At 47.0% G+C, this 21859-nt stretch overlaps 1 long non-coding RNA gene across 1 annotated transcript; it reads left to right on the top strand.

Annotated features, from left to right (window-relative positions):
- Positions 1–564: 564 nt before the first annotated feature.
- On the top strand, positions 565–6484 carry LOC102548468 (uncharacterized). Its single transcript, XR_361616.3, has 3 exons — positions 565–1327; positions 4593–4734; positions 6140–6484. It is a non-coding gene; the product is annotated as an uncharacterized LOC102548468 (long non-coding RNA).
- The last annotated feature ends 15375 nt before the right edge of the window (positions 6485–21859 follow it).

Genomic DNA, 21859 nt, shown 5'->3' on the forward strand with positions numbered 1-21859 from the left:
AGAAGGTGGTCTGGCCCCTGGCCCTTGATAGAAATTAGCTAAATAGAGAGGTGGGGAGAACTTTCCAAGCAACGGGCACTGTATGCATGGAGGTTCTAAAGTAGGAGAACTACAGCGTAAAGAACTAAGAAATGGGCTGGGAGAGATGGCTCAGAGGTTAAGAGCACTGGCTGTTTTTCCAGAGGTCGAGTTCAATTCCCAGCAACCATATGGTGGCTCACAACCTGGTACCCTCTCCGGCCTGTAGGCACACAGGCAGACAGAATTCTATGCATAATAAGTGTATAAATAAATAAAAACTAAAAAAGGCTCGGTGTAGGTGAGCCTTGCCTGGGTGTGGGAGAGCAGCCACGGGGAAGCTAGAACACTGTGGATGTGTCTGTGGCTCTCCTTTAGGATTAGTCTAGAAGCCATTCTTCACGCGTCTCCCTTCGCTGCTCCAAAAACACTCAAGTGAGGGAGGAAACTCAGTCTCCAAGAGGAAGCACTTGAAATGGGCTAGTGAGGCAGAACTGCGTTGGGCCGTCACTCCCTCTTACCCGGGGAGCCATGTTCTTTTTTTTTTTTTTTTTTTTTTTTTTTTTTTTTTTTTGGTTCTTTTTTTTTTTTCCGGAGTTGGGGACCGAACCCAGGGCCTTGCGCTTCCTAGGCAAGCGCTCTACCACTGAGCTAAATCCCCAACCCGCGGGAGCCATGTTCTAAAGAATTAATTTTCTCCCCGTTAACAGAGGGCAGAATGGTAACTCTCATGCCTGCTTGCCCAACTCAACCACCCATGCCTCATAGGAGAATCGCTCCCGTCTTAATCAGTGTCTTCCCGCGAGACCGTAAGCTCCATGGCATCAGGGCAGTGTCTTCTCACGGATCGGGCATCAGCCTGGTGCCTGACCCCACGGGAGACAGGTGCCCAGCCTCCTTCGCGTTCTCACATTTTGCTAAAGCTTTGTTGCATCAACTGCATTTGTGTGCACAGCTCTGAAGGAGCCAGGGCTCGGCAAGAGAAGTTAAATAGTTAGCTGGGGTTACACAGGGCACGTCAGTGGAGCCAGACAGCATTCTTATCATGTATAAGTCAACAAGGAACCAGGGTGCACTCTCAGCCAGCTCCATGACCTCTGACCCCACAGAGCAAGCCGGGAACTCACAGACCCCATTCAGGCTCGGCATATCCGACCTCAGAACCTTCTTATCGTCTCCCAGCCAATCCACATCAAGGGGTCCGGTTCCTGCTGGACTAGGGGCCTGGGCAAGGTCTTCACCTCCCCAGCCTTGTTTATCTAAAAGGAACAGAGTCACTGACCTCATTTGCATAACTCTCTGGACAAAGGTGAGTCACCAGGACAATACTTGAGGGCTGGAGGTGTCCTGCATCCAAACAGAGCCCTTGTGAGTGGGAGGGACGGGAGACAACGGGGGTGGGGTGGGGGGCTGGGACTGACGAGAAACAGAATAGGAGTGGGGGTGGGGGATGGGACGGGGACGACCACGGGATGGGACAGATAAAAGGAAATGAGAAGGGTTTGGGGATTTAGCTCAGTGGTAGAACGCTTGCCTAGCAAGCGCAAGGCCCTGGGTTCGGTCCCCAGCTCCGAGAAAAAAAAAAAAGGAAATGAGAAAAAGTAGGCGACCTTTCTGTTTTGTCTCAGGAAGATACACGCTGGGTATCCATCCCCACCGCATGTTGGACTTAAGACTGTCCCTTGCACTCAAATATGCAAACAAGTCTTAAGTAAAAAGCCACCTGGGCTCAAGGCTATTTCCGATTCAGCTTGTCTGAAGGGAGGCGGGGCTTGAGGCAATGCTTCTGCTCTTAATTACACTGAGCAGCAGAAGGCCTGGTGGGGTTCAACAGTTTCCTGGGCCTCGGACAGAACAGACGTGGGTCGATTCCCAAAGATGCCTTTTTCCCAGGCATCTCAGGGACTCAGGGAATTGATTCACTTCTCTGAGCCTCCTTTTGCTGAGCTATGGCGGGGTTTGGGGACATTTAGGTAAAGACATTTGAAAAATGAGACACTAATTAATGTAGAATGCCTGGCAGACACTGTGTTCCTTCCGCATGAAGTGGGAAACTGCAGTTTCTCTTTCGGAAGATAGAGGTCGCCCTTGCGTAATTTCTGCTTATGGACTTGGCGTTCTCAGGAAGACTCCAGGTCTAAGTCAGTAGTCTGTGGTGATTTGTATGTTGTGTGGTACATCTGAGTGATGCCCTTATACTAGGGCAGGGCCACCTCAAAACCACAGATCCAGTCTGATGTGGAAATCAGACTAATCATACAATCCCAGAGACTAATTGTGGATGTGGTAACGCAGTTTCTCAATTTCAGAAGGACACAGGTACTCACTGACTTTGTATGTCTCAAGCGCCTCTGGGATCCTGTGATCGGGTGGGAACCGGACTCCAGCTGCGAACGGGCTTTTGTGGCTCGGTTTTGAACTTCTGAGACAGTCTTATGCTGCAGCCCAGGCTGACCCTGACATGGAGGTCCTGCTGGGCCAGTCTCAATCCTAGAGTGTTGGGATTGCAGGGGGACCACACCACACCTGGCTTAGAGTACAATTTGTGTCACTTTCCTCACTGCCTTGCCCCGCTCTCTCCACACTCCCACTAAGTCAGGTTCTCAAGAACCCCTATCTCAGGCCCTTCCTCTACTGAGTCCACCCAGCCCTAAATTCCTTCGTTCTTTTATTTTTCCTTTTCAAAAAATGTATTCTTCTTTTGGGTATTACATCCCAACTTCAGTTCTCCTCTCTCCCCCCCCCCCTAGTCTCCTCTTCCCCCTTTTCCCCAAAATTCACCCCCACCTTTGGAATTCACCCCCATTCCTTTTTGTTCCACACACGATCCAAGAAATCATGTGGCTTTTGAGGTTTGCAAAGGGTGGGAATAGGTAAGGAGCCCAAATCAGGATGGGAATGTGGAATTCTACCCCTGGACTTCTCTCTCCCTCCTTCGTTGTTTTGGAAAGGCCAGGTTTATAAACCCAGACAAGATTGGGAAGACAAACAACTCTAACCTTCGGAAATCATAAGCTCTCAAATTAAATACTTTTTTTAAAATAAGTTGTCCTGGCCATGGTGACTCCGTACAGAAGTAGAAAAGTAAGACACACATTGAAAGAAGCGTCATGGTGACCTAGGTGACTCATTGTGACACTGGCGGGCAGGATGACATTGTTGACAAAGGCAAACAAGACGTCCTCAGCTCGAAGATGAATTTATTTCTGGGTCAACGGAAGATTTTGGCTTTGATCAGATGGCTCAGGAGCAGCAGTCCTCAACCACAGGAAAACATATTTCCGACAGTCCTGGGGACCAAGCCACCGCTCAGTAGCAAACAACAGCTATGAAGTAGCAATGAAGATAAGTTTATGGTTGAGAGATTCCTAAGACCATCGGAAATATGTGTTTTCTGATGGTATTGACCCTCAGGTTGAGAACTGCTGGCTCAGTGGGTAAATCTACCATACAAACCTGGTGATCTGAGTCTAATCCCTGGAACCTGTGCAAAGGCAGAGGAAGAAAATAACTCCACAAGGTTATCCTTGCATGCACACGTCACCCTCCCTCCCTCCCTCAATACACACACACACACACACACACACACACACACACACACAGAGAGAGAGAGAGAGAGAGAGAGAGAGAGAGAGAGAGAGGGAGGGAGGGAGAGGGAGAGAGATTTTAAAAGTCAAATTGTTGGGGCTAGAGAGATGACTCAGTGGTTAAGAGCACTGACTGCTCTTCCAGAGGTCCTGAGTTCAAATCCCAGCAACCACATGGTGGCTCACAACCATCTGTAATGGGATCGGATGCCTTCTTCTGGTGTGTCTGAAGACAGCGACAATGTACTCCATGAAATAAATAAATAAATCTTAAAAACAAAAGTCAAATTGTGAGGTTGGAGACCAAGTCTCTTATGTGAGTGTTAGAAGCCTTTTCTAACGTCACAGAGACTTGGTCAGGAATTTCTTTCCCATCTTCTCATTTGTTCTTAGAGAGGTGCTTCTTAAATTTTTTTTTTTTTGTATTTTTAGTTTTATTTGATAGCGTTCCGGTTTAATTCACCATCCTTTCTGACATATATCAATATAAATTTGAGGTCCCTCTTCTTTTCTTTTCTTTTTTTTTCTTCATTTTTTTTTCTTTTTTCTTTTTTTCGGAGCTGGGGACTGAACCCAGGGCCTTGTGGTTGCTAGGCAAGCGCTCTACCACTGAGCTAAATCCCCAACCCCCCCTTTTCTGAAAATACACTAAAATCACTCATGCTTGCCTGTAACTTTGTAAAATGCTGATGAGAGAACATTTGCAAACGCACACCACTATTTTTTTTTTTTTTTTTTTTTTTTGGTTCTTTTTTTCAGAGCTGGGGACCGAACCCAGGGCCTTGCACTTCCTAGGCAAGCGCTCTACCACTGAGCTAAATCCCCAACCCCACGCACACCACTATTTAAGCACACTTTTTTTTTTTTTTTTAAGGAAGTGGCTCAAAGAAGAACAAAGGTCGAGAAACTAGACAAACCTGAGTAAGGTTAAAGGTGTTTACCAATCTGCTGCTCCTGCCTGTTAGTGTTTATTTGTCTTTCACACAGGTGTCACCATATAGTCCAGGATGGCTTGCTGGAGTTCCAGGCCCATTGTCACATCCGGCTTCTCCTCTTAAATACCCGAATCCCCTCGGTGTGTCCGGGTTTGAACTCTTGCAGTGTTAAAGAGAAGGCTGCCTGGACGGAGGTATTATCACAATAAGAGACTAGAATAGAGAGGTATAAGGCAAGCAAACAACACACTGGGTGCTGGCCATGCACACACTCTGGTTAGACCGAGCTCCTCAGGCTTGCTGGGCTCAGAGGCTGACCTGGACCTTGTAGGTCATTATTGGGTTTTCTTCTGTTCCATAGTTGCGTGTTTCACTCTTCCATTATTACAACAAGGTCAGAGATTTAGTTTGTCTAAAAATGCTTAGCCACACCTCAAATTGTCTGACTCAAATGTTTCTATCCTTCTGAATATATGCCTGGTTTCCACCTACAGCTATTTTTAAAGATATCCAGTATTAAGCTGAAAAGAGAGGTGGGGTCTGGGACTGAGGACGGCCAGCACCTTTGGGGACAGCACTGATGAGTGAGTCACTCAGTGGTGCTGGTTAGGACCAGTTAGTGAGTCTCCTCCAGGAAGGCCTTGCAGCATCTAAGGCGCTCCTGGCACACCACCTCGAAGTCAGAGTCGTTGCCCTGCGAGGACATGAAAAGAAAAACTAGCAATGGTTTATGATGGACAGTATCCTCATAAGACCCAAACCTGTCATGTAATACAACTGAATGCATCCTGCCCATCTTAACGGAGGCTCCAAACCTGAAATGTACTTACGTAATAGGAAACCTCAGCTGTGTCTGTGGACCATAGCTCCCAAGTAGCTCAAGGTTAGCTTTGCAGTTTTTTGTTTTTTGTTTTTTTTTTTTTTTTTTTTGGTTCTTTTTTTCGGAGCTGGGGACCGAACCCAGGGCCTTGTGCTTCCTAGGTAAGCGCTCTACCACTGAGCTAAATCCCCAGCCCCAGCTTTGCAGTTTTTAACTTGACTACTTTTTCTATTCAAATCTCTCAGACTGCTTTCATCCAGACACAGTATAGAACCTATGTGGCAAAGTCTTCTCTTGTAATCTGTCTTGCCTTATGGGCTGTGCTAACGCCATGATTCTTAGGCAGCTGACAGCTCTTGGGTCTGGGGGCCGGCCCACGTTCCAGTCGTTCCAGTCGGAAACAGCGCTGCTGTCTGTCGATGGCCCGATTATCTGCAATGGGTGACGGGCAAATGTTACCGAGACACGCGAACAGCACTGACTTGGACCCAACTTCTGCCATGTTTCGGTCTAGATAATTTTTTTAATACAGGGACTTCATTCTTTTTGGAACTGGAACCCGCTGGCCCTAAAGGGCTGAAGAACTGGAAGTTATGGGTGGAGGAAGTCTGGACACAGACAGACAAGTGGTCTCTTTTTTCCCCTTTGAGATAAGGGTGCTGGGAAATCCCAATACATGTACAGGCTGTATGAAGAAGGCTTCAGTCAAGCTAACCACTGCCATCTCCTCACACAGGCACCACCTCTTGTTTAGTTTGCTCTCCTCGTTTCTTTTGCAGGGATTGAGACCCAGGCAGAACACCTGAGGTGCATATTTAACATACCAAAAGTCTACCTGGCTTCCAGGTTCTCCCAGAAAACCTCAGTCCCTTCCTGCTATGGAGCACCAAGGATGGCATACCCCACCCTCTGCCCCGAACTTTCCAGCTGGGCTTCCCCTCCCCCACAAGCTCATCCCTACATAATCCAGACATTTTGGACCCTCCCACCCCACCCTTCTGCATTTTCTCTTTCCTAGTGTACATTCATATTCTTTCTCTCCCCCCTCTTCTCTGTCTCCCTCCCCTAGGTGACTTCTCTGGCTTTGGTCTTGTTCCCAATAAACCGGCCTTTATATACTTTAATCTGCCTTGAATTGGCTCACTTTACCCGTGGAGAATAACTTATCGCCTTTACCATTTCTTCTCACTCCTGGTGAAACCATTCCTGAGGCAGCCCAGCCTTCTTAGGGTGAAAGGCAACTGCAGATCACTTACCAGGACCCAGCAGTCACTGGCTGCCAGGCCTCCAGACCTGCGGTTCAAATTCTGATCTCAGTCAGCTCACTACTGACGTTGGTCTCCCCATATGAGTGTCCTCTTATGTCCCTAATAATCATTCCAGGGGGAGAGGGAGCCCTGGGACACATGCCCACCCCTCTGAAATAATAGAGGTTTGGCAGGGACCAAATGTCCAGAAAAAGCAGAGCCCAAGCTGCCTCTCCTAACTTTACCCCTCCACAACTCCCCAGCCTTCCCCTGCTTGAACTGCGTGCCTGGGGAAAAGACTCAAGGCAAAGACCACAGGGGGGTCTATGGTAGGACCCTCTGGGAGTTTGGCTCGCAGGCCTTCATGGCTAGAAGCAGGTCTCATCAAAGGGACTCTGCACTCACTGAGGATCACACAAATAATGAATTCCTATTGCTCAACTCTACCACTCAGCAGGGGGAAAGGCACTTCACTCTGACTCCTGCCAGACTCTCCTGTCCTGAGAGCTCTCTCTGCACAACTAGGGGCTGAGATTCCTTCTAAAGAAGGAAAGGGGGGTTGGGGATTTAGCTCAGTGGTAGAGTGCTTGCCTAGGAAGCGCAAGGCCCTGGGTTCGGTCCCCAGCTCCGAAAAAAAGAACCAAAAAAAAAAAAAAAAAAAAAAAAAAGAAGGGAAGGGAGGGGATGGAGAGATGACTCAGTGTGTAAGAGGACTTGCTGTTGGTCATACAGGCTTGGTTCCTAGCACCTACGTGGTGGCTCACAAGCATCTGTAACTCCAGTTCCAGGGGACCTGATGCCCTCTACTGGCTTCCCTAGGCATCAGGCACACATGTGGTGTGCTGACATATGTGCAGGCAAAACACCCATACACATAGAATAAAATGTAATATATAGAGAGAGGTGAGAAGGGAGGGGACTGAGAATAAGCACACGCGCACACACACACACACACACACACACACACACAGAGAGAGAGAGAGAGAGAGACAGAGACAGAGAGAGACAGAGAGAGACAGAGAGACAGAGAGACAGAGAGAGATAGACAGACAGCAGACAGACACAGAAAGACGAGAGAGGGGGTTGGGGATAGCAAGCGCAAGGCCCTGGGTTCAGTCCTCAGCTCAAAAAAAAGAAAGAAAGAAAGAAAGAAAGAAAGAAAGAAAGAAAGAAAGAAGGAAAGAAAGAAAGAGAAAGACAGAGAGAGAGAGAGAGAGAGAGAGAGAGAGAGAGAGCACACAAACCAGATTCCCCAAATCAAATTCCTATAGTGTCCTGAGATGACCCCTAGGAACTGGGTCAGTGCCATACAGAGCAGGCAGGTGAGACTTCTCAGGGAGTGGAATGGTGTTTTCATGAAGGGAGGCTACAGGCAAGCAGTTCCACAGCTCTACTGCCTCGGGACTTTCATAAAAGGACCTCCAGTCTTTGCAGCAAATCTTCCTCCAATTTGGCCGCTAGAACCAAAGTTCTTTGTGGACAGAGCCCTAGCTCCCAGCTCCCAGCGTGACTCCAGCATTACACTGACCTCCATGACCCTGAGAGTATTCTTCCTCATCAGTGAGGCAAGATGGTGCGAGTCTGGTTCCTTCTGAAAATACACAAAAACCTCCTGTCCCTCCCAAGACCCAGTTTTCAGAAATTTCTTCTTGAGCGTGCTCTCTCTCTCTCTCTCTCTCTCTCTCTCTCTCTCTCAGATTAGCTGCCTTTTGAAGTCTATCTTTTAGAGATTGACTGCCCACTGAAGAAGTCAGCTAGGAAAACCTCCCTTCCTGAACACTCCCTAGTCCCAAGTTACAGGACAAGGTTGCACCTGGAAGGGTGTCAGCCAGAAATGCTGACCAAAACAAAAACCAGACTCAAGCCCTGTTAATCATCATGGATACTTTTGATGTCTGTGTCTCCTTTAGAGCCACTGGGCTGCAAGTCTTGCCGGCCTACACCAAGTAGATAAGCTGCACACATCCCACATTCCAGAAGCAGCTGCTTTTCAAGACACTAGACAGCTGAGGTGCCCGTGGGACCTGACAGACTTCCCTCGGAGAATTGTAAGAAAGATATAATTAGGGAACTGGGAAAGGCAGCCATTGAAAAGCAAGAGCCTATGGTCTTCTGACGCTCTAACATGCTACAAAAGCAGTTACCGCGTCCTTTGGCCTCTGCAGTCAGTGACTCCATCGGAACTTGTGTTGTCCCCCAGTTCTGACAGATTCTATTGTCCTTGGTGTCCTCTCCCAGTTCTTTGATGCAGGACTTGTAAGTAGAAGTCCTTCTGCACTTGCATTTTGAAAAGAACAACTGAGAAGAAAGAAGTAGGGAGGGGTGGATAAAGACATTGAAAGTAAGAAGGCATTGCCTAGGTCTTCAGGAGCCCGAGGCAGAAGGGCCTCCAGAGTCCAAGTGTTTGAGGTCAGCCTGGCCTAAGAGTGAGACCTGAGTGAAGAAAAAACAAAACAACCCCCCACCAAAAGGCAATTAAAAAGCAGAGAAGGGGGCTGGAGAGACGGCTCAGTGGTTAAGAGCACTGACTGCTCTTCTAGATGTCCTGAGTTCAAATCCCAGCAACCACATGGTGGCTCACAACCATCTGTAATGAGATCTGATGCCCTCTTCTGGTGTGTCTGAAGACAGCTGCAGTGTACTCATATATAATAAATAAATCTTTAAAAACAAAAAGCAGGGAAGAGTGACACATACCATTCCTCCCAGCACATTGGAGGCCAAGGCAAGAGGATCATGAGTTCAAAACCAGCCTGGTCTTTATAGCATGACCTTGTCTAAGCCAAAAAAAAAAAAAAAAGGAAAGAAAGGAAGGAAGGAAGAAAGAAAGAAAAGAAAATCCAAGTCAGGTATGGTGACACACGCCCTTAATTTCAGCACTAAGGACTGTCTCTATGAGGCAGGCACATCTCTGTGAGTTTGAGGCCAGCCCGGGCAGTCTACATAGTGAGTTCAAAGATAGCCAGGGCAACATAGTAAGACCCTGTCTCTAAAACAAAACAACAACAACAACTAAAAATAAAGACAGATACAAACAAAAATAACCAAGCGCCCCCCCCCCCAAAAAAAACAACAGAATTATTATTTAGAAATCTAGAAGCCTGGCTTGAAAACTGTGGATATCTGTAGCTGGTTCTCATTCCTTTTGGACGTCACTATCAAGAGTTGCATGGACTCTGACTCTTCAGGTCACTGCAGCTCCAACTCCAACCCAGAAGCATTCCCCAGGCTCTGTGCCCTGTCTGGTCCCTGAGATCCTCTGTCCAGAGGTCAGACCAAGAAAGGAAATGGGACTGACCAGAAGCATAGCCCAAGGCTGTGAGACAGAGAGGCCTCTCAGCCACACCAGGAACTTCGGTAGTCATGGCTTCCCAACATCTCACACTCTTTCCTGGCTTCTCAGGGCTAACAGAGGCCCAAAGATAAGCTGCTCTGACTTTTTGTGCCAAGCCCCTGGGGCACGGATGTTCAGCAGGAGATAATCTTCTGGCTGTTCTGTTGATGGTTAATGCTAGGTTCTGGACCTCATATAACCGTAATCAAGTGACTGGTCTGCTTAACTGAATATCCAACTAATGTGAATTAATCTCCTAACCTGTCCTGAGACTGTGGGGAACAGGTTCTTCCTTTTCTACTCTCACAACAGGCTGACACCAGATGTGTGGGAGTTTCATCACCCATACTGATTTCAAGCAATCCGATTCAGTTCTGACCTTTAGTAACATCCAGTACCAGAGGGTGAGGCTCCAACCCATCAGACTGGCCCTCCACTTCCAGGCCCATGTTGTCTATCTGCACTTTTGAATGGACCAGCTGTTAACTAGAGCTCCCTTAGTTAATTTGCTACAGTATTGCTAAGATAACTGCAACATTTTACTTACATCCACTGGTTACTTTATTTAAAACTTTTTTTTAAAGATTTATCTACTCATTATATATAAGTGCATTGTAACTGTCTCAGACACACTAGATGAGGGCATCAGATCTCTTTATAGATGGCTGTGAGCTACCATGTGGTTGCTGGGAATTGAACTCAGGACCTCTGGAAGAGCAGTCAGTGCTCTTAACCGCTGAGTCATCTCTCCAGCCCTATTTAAAACTTTTAAATTGACTCTTTGTGAGTTTCATATCATGCACCCCAGTACTGCTCCTATCCCTGTCCCCTCAACCTTGTAACCCTCCCCCACCCCATAAAACACACATACACAAACAATAACCAAAGCATAGAAAACATCTATCTCATCGTGGAAGCTGTAGTGTGTCACAGTGTGTCCCACAGTATATCCCTCTGTCCACACATCTTCACTTGCAAATAGTCATTGCAAGGAGTCATTGGTCTGGTTCAAGATCTCTGGCTTCTGTGACACCATCAATCTTGGATCCTCATCAGGACTGCTGTTGCCCGGTGTCATAGAGATCCTGCAACTTTGGAACAGCGGAACTGGCCCTTTTATGTGTCTAAAACCCTTTGCAGATTACATAGATTCTTGGGTCAATTCAGAGCCCTGGATCTGGGCTGAGGCTGGCTCTCCCTTATCTACACCACCAAAGCAGGCTCTCTAGCACTGCTCAGAGAAGGCCACCCAGTACAGCCATCAGCAGGAGGCTGGGTCAGTTCTCATGCCCTCCTGGCTCATCCAAACCCACTCCTCCAGCGCTAGTTCAACTGTGCTGCCCAGTTAAGGTGTGGGACCCACTCTCCCAAGTGCTGCAGCCTGTGAGGGGCTGGCTTAACAGTGCCTTCACCATCAGGGCCAGCTCCACTGTGTAGCCTAGGACAGATGTAGGACTCAGAATAGATGTAGGACCTGTCATAGTGGGGGCGGGGCTAGCTTTCCTGCTCTCCCCCCCAAAGGGCCAGCTCTCCCAGCTAGAGCAGGCTGTGAGGGAGGAGGGGGAGGTAGCCGGAGGGTCTCCAGTAGCTCTCACACTCCTGGTATGGCTCACCTATGCCCCTCCACCAAGGCCAGCTCTACTGTGCTGCCCAGGTGCAAAGCCGCTCTCTCTCTGCTCTCTCCAGAGCTTCAGCCAGCCAGGGGTAGGGCCAGCTCACCCATTCTCATGACCTAGGTCCAGCTCCCTGGACTGTCTCACATGGCAAGGGATGGAGGGGATCCCCTCCTCCCCAGGACACACCCTGGCAGAGGAGTGTTGTGTGGACATGAACATTAGTATTTTAAATAAATCACAAGAGCATTAACCCAAGAGCAGAGACCACCTAAGCACTAGGCTTTTGTGACCGCATAGGTCTTCTGCCCATGAAGTGGAGTCAACAGTGCTGGTAAGTTATTTTGTCAACTTCATACACGCTAGGGTCATGAACGAGGAAGCCTCCACTGAGAAAACGTCTCCATAATGTTGGCCTATAGGCTGGATGTGGTAGCACATGCCTTTAATCCCAGCACTTCAGGAGAAGCCGGCAGGTCTTCGTGAGTTCAAGGCCAACCTAGTCTAACATAGGGAGATCCAAGACAGCCACAGCCTAGGATACATTTAAAAATTTTTTGGCCTGTAATCAAGCCTGTAGGGGTATTTTCTTGATTAGTGATGGATGTGGGAAGGCCCAGCCCACTGTGAGTGGTGCCACTGTTGGGCAGAAAGGTTTAGGATTTATTAAAAAACCCAGGCTGAGCTCCATAGGATCAAGCCAATAAGCAGCGCCCCTCCTTGGTTTCTGCTTCTGTTCCTGCATCTTGGTTCCTGCCCTGTTTGCTTCCCTCAGTGATAGACTGTGGTGAGGACTTTCTCACAGTATCTTGATGCTGTGGTATCTCATGGGTCTCTATTCCTGCACATAACATCACGACCAAGAAGCAAGTTGGGGAGGAAAGGGTTTATTCAGCTTACACTTCCACATTGCTGTTCATCACCAAAGGAAGTCAGTGCAGAAACTCACACAGGACAGGAACTCAGAGGCAGGAGCTGATGCAAAGGCCCCAGAGACATGCTTACTGGCTTGCTTCCCCTGGCTTGCTTAGCTTGCTTTCTTATAGAACCCAAGACCACCAGTCCAGGGTGGTACCCTGCCTAATGGCACAATGGGCCCTCCCCACTTGATCATTAATTGAGAAAATGCCTTACAGCTGGATCTTGTGGAGGCATTTCCTCAACGGAGACTCCTTTCTCTGTGATAACTCCAGCTTGTGTCAAGTTCACACAAAACCAGCCATAGCATGGTGCTCTATGGCCGAATGGAAGGGCTGGCTGATGCCCGTGGAAGGGATTTAGATAGGACTTTCCGGGTGTAAGCGTTGTTGGGTGGGACAGCAAGGACTGATGCCATCGGATTTATTGCCTTGATAACCCAAGCCATAGTTACGGTGAGGGTCTGAAGAGTTCTGCTTACCCTAGTGCTATAAGTTGAGCTAGGATCAAGGCAGACTGAGACTTCCAGAAACAGCTGGATGCAGATTTCAGTACTGGGACTGAGTTAATGTCATTCTAGGTAGATATCAGCTCCTCACATCCCAGTGATTTTTTTTTTCTGATCACTTTCCTTATGGACCTATTAGAACTAAGAGAAATAAACCCAACCGAACTGTTTTTTCTCCTATCAGTGTCAATGCAAAAACAAAACAAAACAAAACTAAACTAAACAAAATAAAATAAAACCACATCTGAGGCCGGAAAGAGAACTTGACAGTTAGCTATGAGCACTTATTATTTTTCTAGAAGATTCTAATTCAGTTCCCAGCTGATTCTGCAGCTCACGAACACCTATAACTTCAGCAACAAAGAGTCAAACACTCACCTTTTGGACTGGACTCTGGGACACCTGCATTCGCATTCACAAGCACAAGTGTTTGGCGAGTGCACACACACACACACAACATCTCTCACCTTCGAGGGAAAAAGAAATCCTTTATTCTGGATCCAAATATGAATGCTGACGTCTAAGAAATGGATTCAGGTTATCTCAAACACCATGATCCAAGGTAACAGTTTCGTGAAAACTATACATTAAGGGACCTTCCAAATGCATCGGTGGGAGCATCAGGTAGAGAGATTCCAACAAACCCGGGGAGCCTCTGCTGTAGGCCTCAGATGTTATCTTTGAACTGGTGGGATGTAGAGGTCTGTTTTTCCACTCCAGGGGAACCTAACAATAGTCACGAGGACATCAGGTCACATCAGAGGCTGGAGATAAATGGCTACAGAAGGTCAACATTGCCCAAGGCAACCTTGGCTCCCAGCATTCAAGATCTCCACTGTTGGCCTCACAAAGTGTTTAGCAAGTGTATACCTTCCTTTCCCCCACCCCAACTAAACTCCAGGGAACCTTCAGTTCCCTGGTTGGACAAGCAACCCATTTTGTGCCTTGAGAGGTCAAATATCAGCCTGGGGTGGTGGCCCACTACTTTTATCAGGAGGGGTAGGCAGAGGCAGGTGGATTTTCTGAGCTCAAGGCCAGACTGGTCAACACAGAGAAACTCTGTCTTGAAAAACAAAACACACACACACACACACACACACACACACACACACACACACACACACACACATATATATGTACCAGAGTTCCAGGCAGTTGTGAGTCATCTGATATGGGTGCTGGGAGCAGAACTCAGGTCCTCTGGAAGAACACTCAGTCTCCTTGTAAGCTCCGAGCCATCCTTCTAGTCTCTACTTTATTATTGTGTGCATCTGATGTGTGTGTGTGGGGGTGCACATGCCACAGCATGCATGTGGCCATCAGAGGACAGCTTCTGTCCTTTACAGAGGTTCCAGGGTTCAAATCCAGGCCACGAGGCTTGGACAACAAGCACCTTTTTTTTTTTTTTTTTTTTTCCGGAGTCAGCTCGAAGCACTCCACTCCGTATCCCTTGATTAGTATTTATGATGTCCCATAGTACAGTTCTCTGGCATTTACAACATTGGACAACAGTCATGTTTTGTCAATGAACATTAGATGTGTAATATTACAAAGAGACGCCTATTGGAGTTCATTTCCCTTTTAATTATAAAATAAGGAATAGGGCAGGTGAGGACCTCGAGGGGCGAGTGCTTGCCACCAAGCCTGATGATGCCGAGTTTGATCCCAGGACCTGAGGTGAAGAGGAGAACCAACCACGTCAAGTTGTCTTCTGACCTCCACATGTGCACAGCAGCACACACCGCTTCCCCACCTCCCCTCACACACAGGCTAACTAGGGGGAGAAGACCTAACAAAGACGTAATGAGTGTTTAAAGCAGTTTCCATCTCCGCAAAACCTAGAGATGCTCAGTTTCTCACAGGTCTGACATTTTATTCTACCCTCACTTATATCTGACACATGAAAGACAGTTTTGTTAAGGGGAAACACTATAGTATAGTAACATTTCTTTTTTTTTTTTTTTTTTTTCCGGAGCTGGGGACCGAACCCAGGGCCTTGCGCTTGCTAGGCAAGCGCTCTATCACTGAGCTAAATCCCCAACCCGTAACATTTCTTTTATAATATAACTTTGCATTTATCTCCCCAACCTAAAATCTTGTATAATATTATAAGGATAAAAAAGATCAAATTATTATCTACAGATGAGTCATATTAATTTAGACATTAAAAAAAAACAATGTTTCTTAAAATTAGAAGTGGCTGCTCCTGCGGTGATAGCTATAGAAACAAATTATTCGGAAGAAAGGTACAACAAACGGTTAAAAAATCATCTCAACGGGGCTGGGGATTTAGCTCAGTAGTAGAGTGCTTGCCTAGGAAGTGCAAGACCCTGGGTTCAGTCCCCAGCTCCGAAAAAAAAGAACCAAAAAAAAAAAATCATCTCAAGTCCTCTAAACATAAACTAGGGCCCTTCTTAGTGTCAGACATGAACATGGCACACAGACATACATGCAGGCAACATGTCCATATACATCTCATACACACACACTTTTATTTTTATTATTTTTTAAATCATTCTTTTCTTAAAGATTTATTTATTTTATTTATATGAGTACAATGTAGCTCTCTTCAGACACACCAGAAGAGGGCATCTGATCCCATTACAGATGGTTGTGAGCTACCATGTGGTTGCTGAGAACTGAACTCAGGACCTCTGGAAGAGCAGTCAGTGCTCTAACCACTGAGACATCTCTCCAGTCGTTTATTTATATTATTTATATAATTTTATTTTATTTACTTGATATAAATTTTGAAGTGACTGACACATGGACATTTGCTTTACTCTGTTTCTTTTTCTTTTTTTTTTTTTTTGGTTCTTTTTTTTCCGGAGCTGGGAACCGAACCCAGGGCCTTGCGCTTCCTAGGCAAGCGCTCTACCACTGAGCTAAATCCCCAACCCCTTTATTCTGTTTCTTAAAAGTGATAAAATGATTATTCTCACAAATAAGTCGTAGAAACACATTAACCTATTTGAGAAAAACAATACCATTCACTACAAAACTTAACTGTAAGGATCAAGCAGTGGTTACTGATCAAACCAATCTACTTTGATAGTTTTAAAGTATGTAAGTGCTAATTTTTAAGTGGAGGTGACAAACCTCAACTCAGTTTTCCTGGCAGTGTTTGGGATCTACACAAACTTGCTGCAGTGCAGACATCAACAATCAATCCAGAGGCATCGTCTCCCAAACTTTTACGAACAAATCCTAACTTTTTAAACACCTGAAACCACACAGAACTTAGGGCCATCTAGTCTTCTATTTGAGACAAGAACAAACTTCCCTCTCCCAGTCTAACATAATTTCCTGGTGTTGAGGTAAATCTGCATTCACGTGATACAGTCTGTCAAACTTTCCACTAACATCTTCACCCATTTAAATTGTTTCACATACATGTACTTGGATATTTTTAAAGACCAATGATGCATTTATGGGGATAAAAGGCTTACGCTAGGACCATGATACTTCCCATTCCATAAAGTTAAGTTCTCGTCCATAGTGTGCATGTGTTCCACAAGCAACATGGAATCATTCCAGAATCTACACACATACACAAATTGCACGTGTTTACAAGTTAAACCCCATTTAAGGAAACCCGCAGTCGCCTTCTCTTTGGAGGGGAAGCTTCAGAACAACATCAAGTAGAACAAAAACACCGTGTGTGTGTGTGTGTGTGTGTGTGTGTGTGTGTGTGAGAGAGAGAGAGAGAGAGAGAGAGAGAGAGAGAGAGAGAGAGAGAGATATGGCTTTTTACTGCTCAACTTCATTTCTGGATCTTTCCCACAAAACCAAAACCTAGACCCAAACCAACCAACCAGCTAAAAGCTACTACGTACACGGCTGCCTCCTTCATGGTTGCCGTTAGCAATGCTTCCAAATCTTGAATGTAAAAGAAGCAAAGTGGAGTGGATGAAGAGACTCTGTTGTGTTTGATGAATGAAGAAGCAGCCTAAGAGTGTGATCTATTCCTCACACTGTAAGGAAGCCTGCACAGGAAAAAAAGAAATGTGTGTGTGTGTGGGGGGGGGGGGGTGTTGGTCTTTCTTTCATAGTCTCTCCCAATCCAAGGGCATAGGTCTACACTTTCAAACTCTGAACGGGGAATGACTTGACCGCTCCTGGATGGATCCTGACCTGTGCTTGTACTAATGAAAAGCTCTCAGGGAGAACTTTCCCTCGGGATGGAGACCCTCCAACTCCAAAGACCAGACCGAGACACCACAGGATGTAATCAGCAAGAGGATTTGGTTTATTGTCGGGATACACAGGCACAGGCACCTGCGGGCGCTTCAGTCACTCGGGGGACTGGCGCGCCCCACGGAACCAAGGATGGGCTTTTATAGGATTTTGGGGAGCAGAAGCAAGCATACAGAAGCAGATGCATGGTTACAGGGATATAATTGGTGGATTTTAATATGGCAAGGGTTTAGCCCGGGGGCAAGTTTCCTAGCTACCTTCCAGAAACATAACGGCTGACTCGGCCCCCCAAGGGTTCAGCCCGGGGGCAAGTTTCTTAGTTACCTTCGTTGAAACATAACGGCTGACTCGGCCCCCCAAGAGTTTAGCCCGGGGGCAAGTTTCTTAGCTACCTTCTTGGAACATAACGGCTGACTCGGGCCCCCCACCAGGGTGTGGGACCTCTCCCGGGGCTTTTCTCATTGTCAGGTGCTCAACGGCAGTCCTCCTGTTGCCAGGCCTTCAACCAAACACATCTTGTTTGGCAGCCGCTGTGTACTCAGTGTTCTAACCTTTCTCTGAACCAGTCATCTTAAATATAGCCTTGCAAAATGGCGTTACTGCTGCTAAGCTGGGGTCTTTCACTAAATAAACATTTTTTTTAACCATGGGTTCTTATAAGAACATAAGCACATAAACAAAACATAAAACACCACGAATGTTGTTGACTGATTTTTTTTTCCTTGTGCAATCTAGCTGAGAAGAATTGACCCAAATCTCTGGTTGTTCCTAAGAAGGTGTCGATGGAGTTGAAGTTCCTTTACGGCAGCTGGAAGTCTGAGTGTGCTGTAGAGCTTTGTGTGTGTGCACACTCACGAGGAGCACATGTTCAAGTGGAAGGCAGGGACCACTGGTAGGCATGCTCTCTCACTCTCAAGGATATTATTTCAGACAGCCTTCCCACTGAACCCAGGCTCCACCCATCAGTCAGACTGGCCGGCTGGAAAACTCCAGGCATTCTTGGGGACATTCCTGTCTCCTCTCCGCCCCCTCAACACTGAAGTGACAGATGCAGAGCTGTGCCTCTCCTTGATGTGAGTATGGAGGATCCAAATTTAGGTCTTCATACTTGTGCAGCCGACACGTCACCTCCCCAAGCCCTCGTGGGGCTTTTAGTTGTATCTTAGCAATTTTTAATATCAATAGAAATATAGTAATACAATTGGTTGGAGCCAGTTTTAGTAGTTACACACACACACACACACACACACACACACACACACACACACTTTTTTTTCTTTTTTTCGGAGCTGGGGACCGAACCCAGGGCCTTGCACTTGAAGTGCTCTACCACTGAGCTAAATCCCCACCCCCCCCCCTTTTTTTTTGTAGGAGGAGAAGGGGAAGTAGAGGCACTAATTAATCTCGGCGATAGATATACATTACCTGGGGCCTCAGGAAGGGAAACACAGGGGAGGTGTAGCCTCCCCCACTCTAGGCACCTCCCACTGTGCTTCTTCAGTCAAAGAAAGACCTTGGTCCAACAGGGAGGGTACCAGCTTTGCTTCATATCAGAAGGAACATTTACTCTGCCAGGAGAGATAGGATGTCCCCAACTCCTCCATGTATCTTGGCGCTCCTCTTTCCTATCCCAAAACTGTCCCTATCTGAACACTAGTGACCAGGAATCTGTCTGGAAGTTCACTGACTTGACTTTGATCTCATCACAAAAGGGATTCCAGGGCTAAGGGTGCAGCTCAGTCGGTAGAGTGAGCCCTGGGAAAGCCCTTGGCTCTGCAACCAGTATAGCGTAAACCAAGTGTGGGTGTGTCACCAAATCCCTGTGTGCCTACACTGGAGGTTGACACAGTAGGATCAAAGACTCAAGGTCATCCTCAGCTACAGATTCTCACCCAAGCGCATGCGCGCCTGGCCTGTTTTCCAGCCACATGTCCCATGACCTGACATCTTGGTCATGTCCAGGCTTCCTTCTTCACCCGTGTCCTCAAGGGTGACCCTCTCCTGGCTCCTCTCCACCTAGGACCCCCTCATTGGGATCAGAAGTCCTGCTTTAACTCTCCTCCCCAGCTATTGGCTGATCGCTCTTTGTTAGCCAATCAGGGGTGATGGAGAACAATTCTTACACAGCGTTGAGACGGGAGGTGCGGTAATAATGATAGCACTAACATCAGGACTGTAATCAGATCTCCGCGCACAGTGATCAGCATCTGAATACACAGTGCACAAAACCACCCAGTCTCAGAAAACAAATAGACAAAGGTAGAATACGGAGACCTAGGTCTCAAAACAAAATCATGAAATCACAGGTCTTGGCTCTCCTGCCTGGCCTCAGTGTCCGCAGGCTTCCCTTTTCACTGCACTTAGATTTCTTTAAATCCTCATCAGAGAGAAATCTCATCAAACAACAAAAGCCCTGATCATCTACTTTCCAGCCTTCTCGCCTCTTTTGACACACCCAGCACCTAGTTTTCCTTCGTTGGTTACAGTATTATTTACTGGGTTTTGTTTATTTCAGCCCCCAAATTGACCACAAGAGACATGAATGCAGCCTTTAGGAGCTCAGTCTCTAAGGTCTAGCAGCACCTCAGGGGCACTCTGTGCCTCCGGGCTGAGTGGCGGGATCCTCGTTCCTGCATGGCTGGCACCCAGTAGTTCACTACCTCGAGAGGAGGTTAGTGAAGTGTAGTAAGATACAGTGAGATGAATACTACTGTCCCCATTCACAGATGGCGGAATGAAGCTCAGAGAGTGGGGTCCTAGTGAGAATGAATGAAGGTAGAACATGAAGTTTAGAGTTCTGATGCAGAGCCTAGGTTCTAGAGCCCAAGGACCCTTGCCCTGATCACCCTGAAAACAAGCTAGGAGTATGTGTGGTTTATTTTTGTGGTGGTGGGAGGGTATGGAGCCTGGGGCCTCGCACACAATAGGTGAGCACTCTACCATTGAGCTAGACTCCCAGCTATCTGCTATCCCAGCTAACCCACCTAGCGGGGGGCTTTCTATGCCAGGGCACTGTAAGGGACCGGGGATAGGATGACCTGAGCCTGAAGATCAAGACAGTGGGGTGCCTAGGGTAATGGTCATATGAAACAGGCTATATTTTTCTCCTGGTTCCATCCAAAATGGGTATCTCTTGGGATGACTGACAGAGGAAAGCATTAGAACGGCTGTATTGCCTCTGGTCTCCCAACCTGCTTTATGTGTTGCTTTCCCCGGGGGTGCAGTGTAGATCATGTGGAACTCAGAATAGCTCCAGAATGAAAGGGTTTAGAGATGTCCAGTGTGGCCGGTTCTCTCTTACAGAAGGGAATGTTGAGCAAAGGGGAGTCTCTCGGATTTCATGAGGAAGAGACCACATACGAAGAGTAACCTATATTTTCCTTGATATGGTCTCATCCCTGGAGTTCTTGAACACAGCATAAATGGTTCTGACAAAGGATGGGGGGGACAGGCTGTCTGCATACCCGAATTCCCTCTGCCTGGGAACTGAATGTGTGAGTCAAAGATCTGAGTAGCCTCCGATAGAGCTACGACAGCCAGGTTGCATCCTTGGGTTTCTTTTTTTTTTTTTTTAAGATTTATTCATTTATTATATACAAGTACACTGTAGCTGTCTTCAGACACACCAGAAGAGGGCACCGGATCTCTTTACAGATGGTTGTGAGCCACCATGAGGTTGCTGGGAATTGAACTCGGGACCTCTGGAAGAGTAGAGTCTTAACCACTGAGCCATCTCTCCAGCCCCATCCTTGGGTTTCTATAGGAACTCTCCATATGCTCAAATGGAGAGGAGATGGAGGGACACTCATGGAAGAGACTAGGGCACAGACACCAGGTACTGAGGTGCAAAATACACCAGGAAGCTTGCTCCTGGTGAGAGTCCCTGTAACGGAACAGTGCCTAAACATAGTAGACACTCAGATGTTTGTTAGATCAAAAAAAAAAAAAAAAAAAAAAAAGGGAAGCAAGTCCTCTGGTGCAGAGCTGTAATCACTTACTCCAGGAGCTAAGGCGAGACAGTCCAAGTCTGAAAGCTGCCTGGGCAAACTTGATGCATCCTCTACCTCAAGAGAAAATGTGTGGTGGGGGAGTGGAGCAGGTGCAAGTGGCTTAGCTTGCAAAAGTTCTTGCCAAGCAAGCAAGGCAACGTGAGTTTAACCCTTGGAACCCACAAAAAAACCTGAGTGAAGTGGCTCCCATTTCTGATGTAAGAAAACGAAGATAGGAGAATCACCTGGAAACTCCAAGGCCAGATAGGCTGCGGCATGCAGGGTAGCAGAAATGGGAGTTCCTCCCTCAACAAAGTGTAAAGAGAGAGAGATCCAACTATAGAAAGTTGTCCCCAGACCTTGACATGCATGTATGCAAACCAGATAAAAATGTAAAATAACTTACAAAGAGGAACCAGGTGGGTGGCACAGGTTACACAGGGAGAGCTTGTTTCAAGCAAAGAGTTTAAGAAGAGAGACCGCCCCCCCCAAAAAAGAAAAAGAAAAAGAAAAAAAAGAAGAGAATGATCCATGCTCCGATGCAGAGAAGATGGAGGTGAGGGTTCAGATCCAGGGTGAGCATTGAGCAGTTGTGACCCTGAGTGTGGGACAGGCTCGGCCAAGGAGCCACTTTTGGCTGATTTGAAGGCAGGATTGAAAAAGTGACCCCAGGGCTACCAGTTTCCCAGAGTG

Source organism: Rattus norvegicus, chromosome 19 (assembly GCF_036323735.1).
Source record: "Rattus norvegicus strain BN/NHsdMcwi chromosome 19, GRCr8, whole genome shotgun sequence".
Taxonomy (NCBI): Eukaryota; Metazoa; Chordata; class Mammalia; order Rodentia; family Muridae; genus Rattus; species Rattus norvegicus.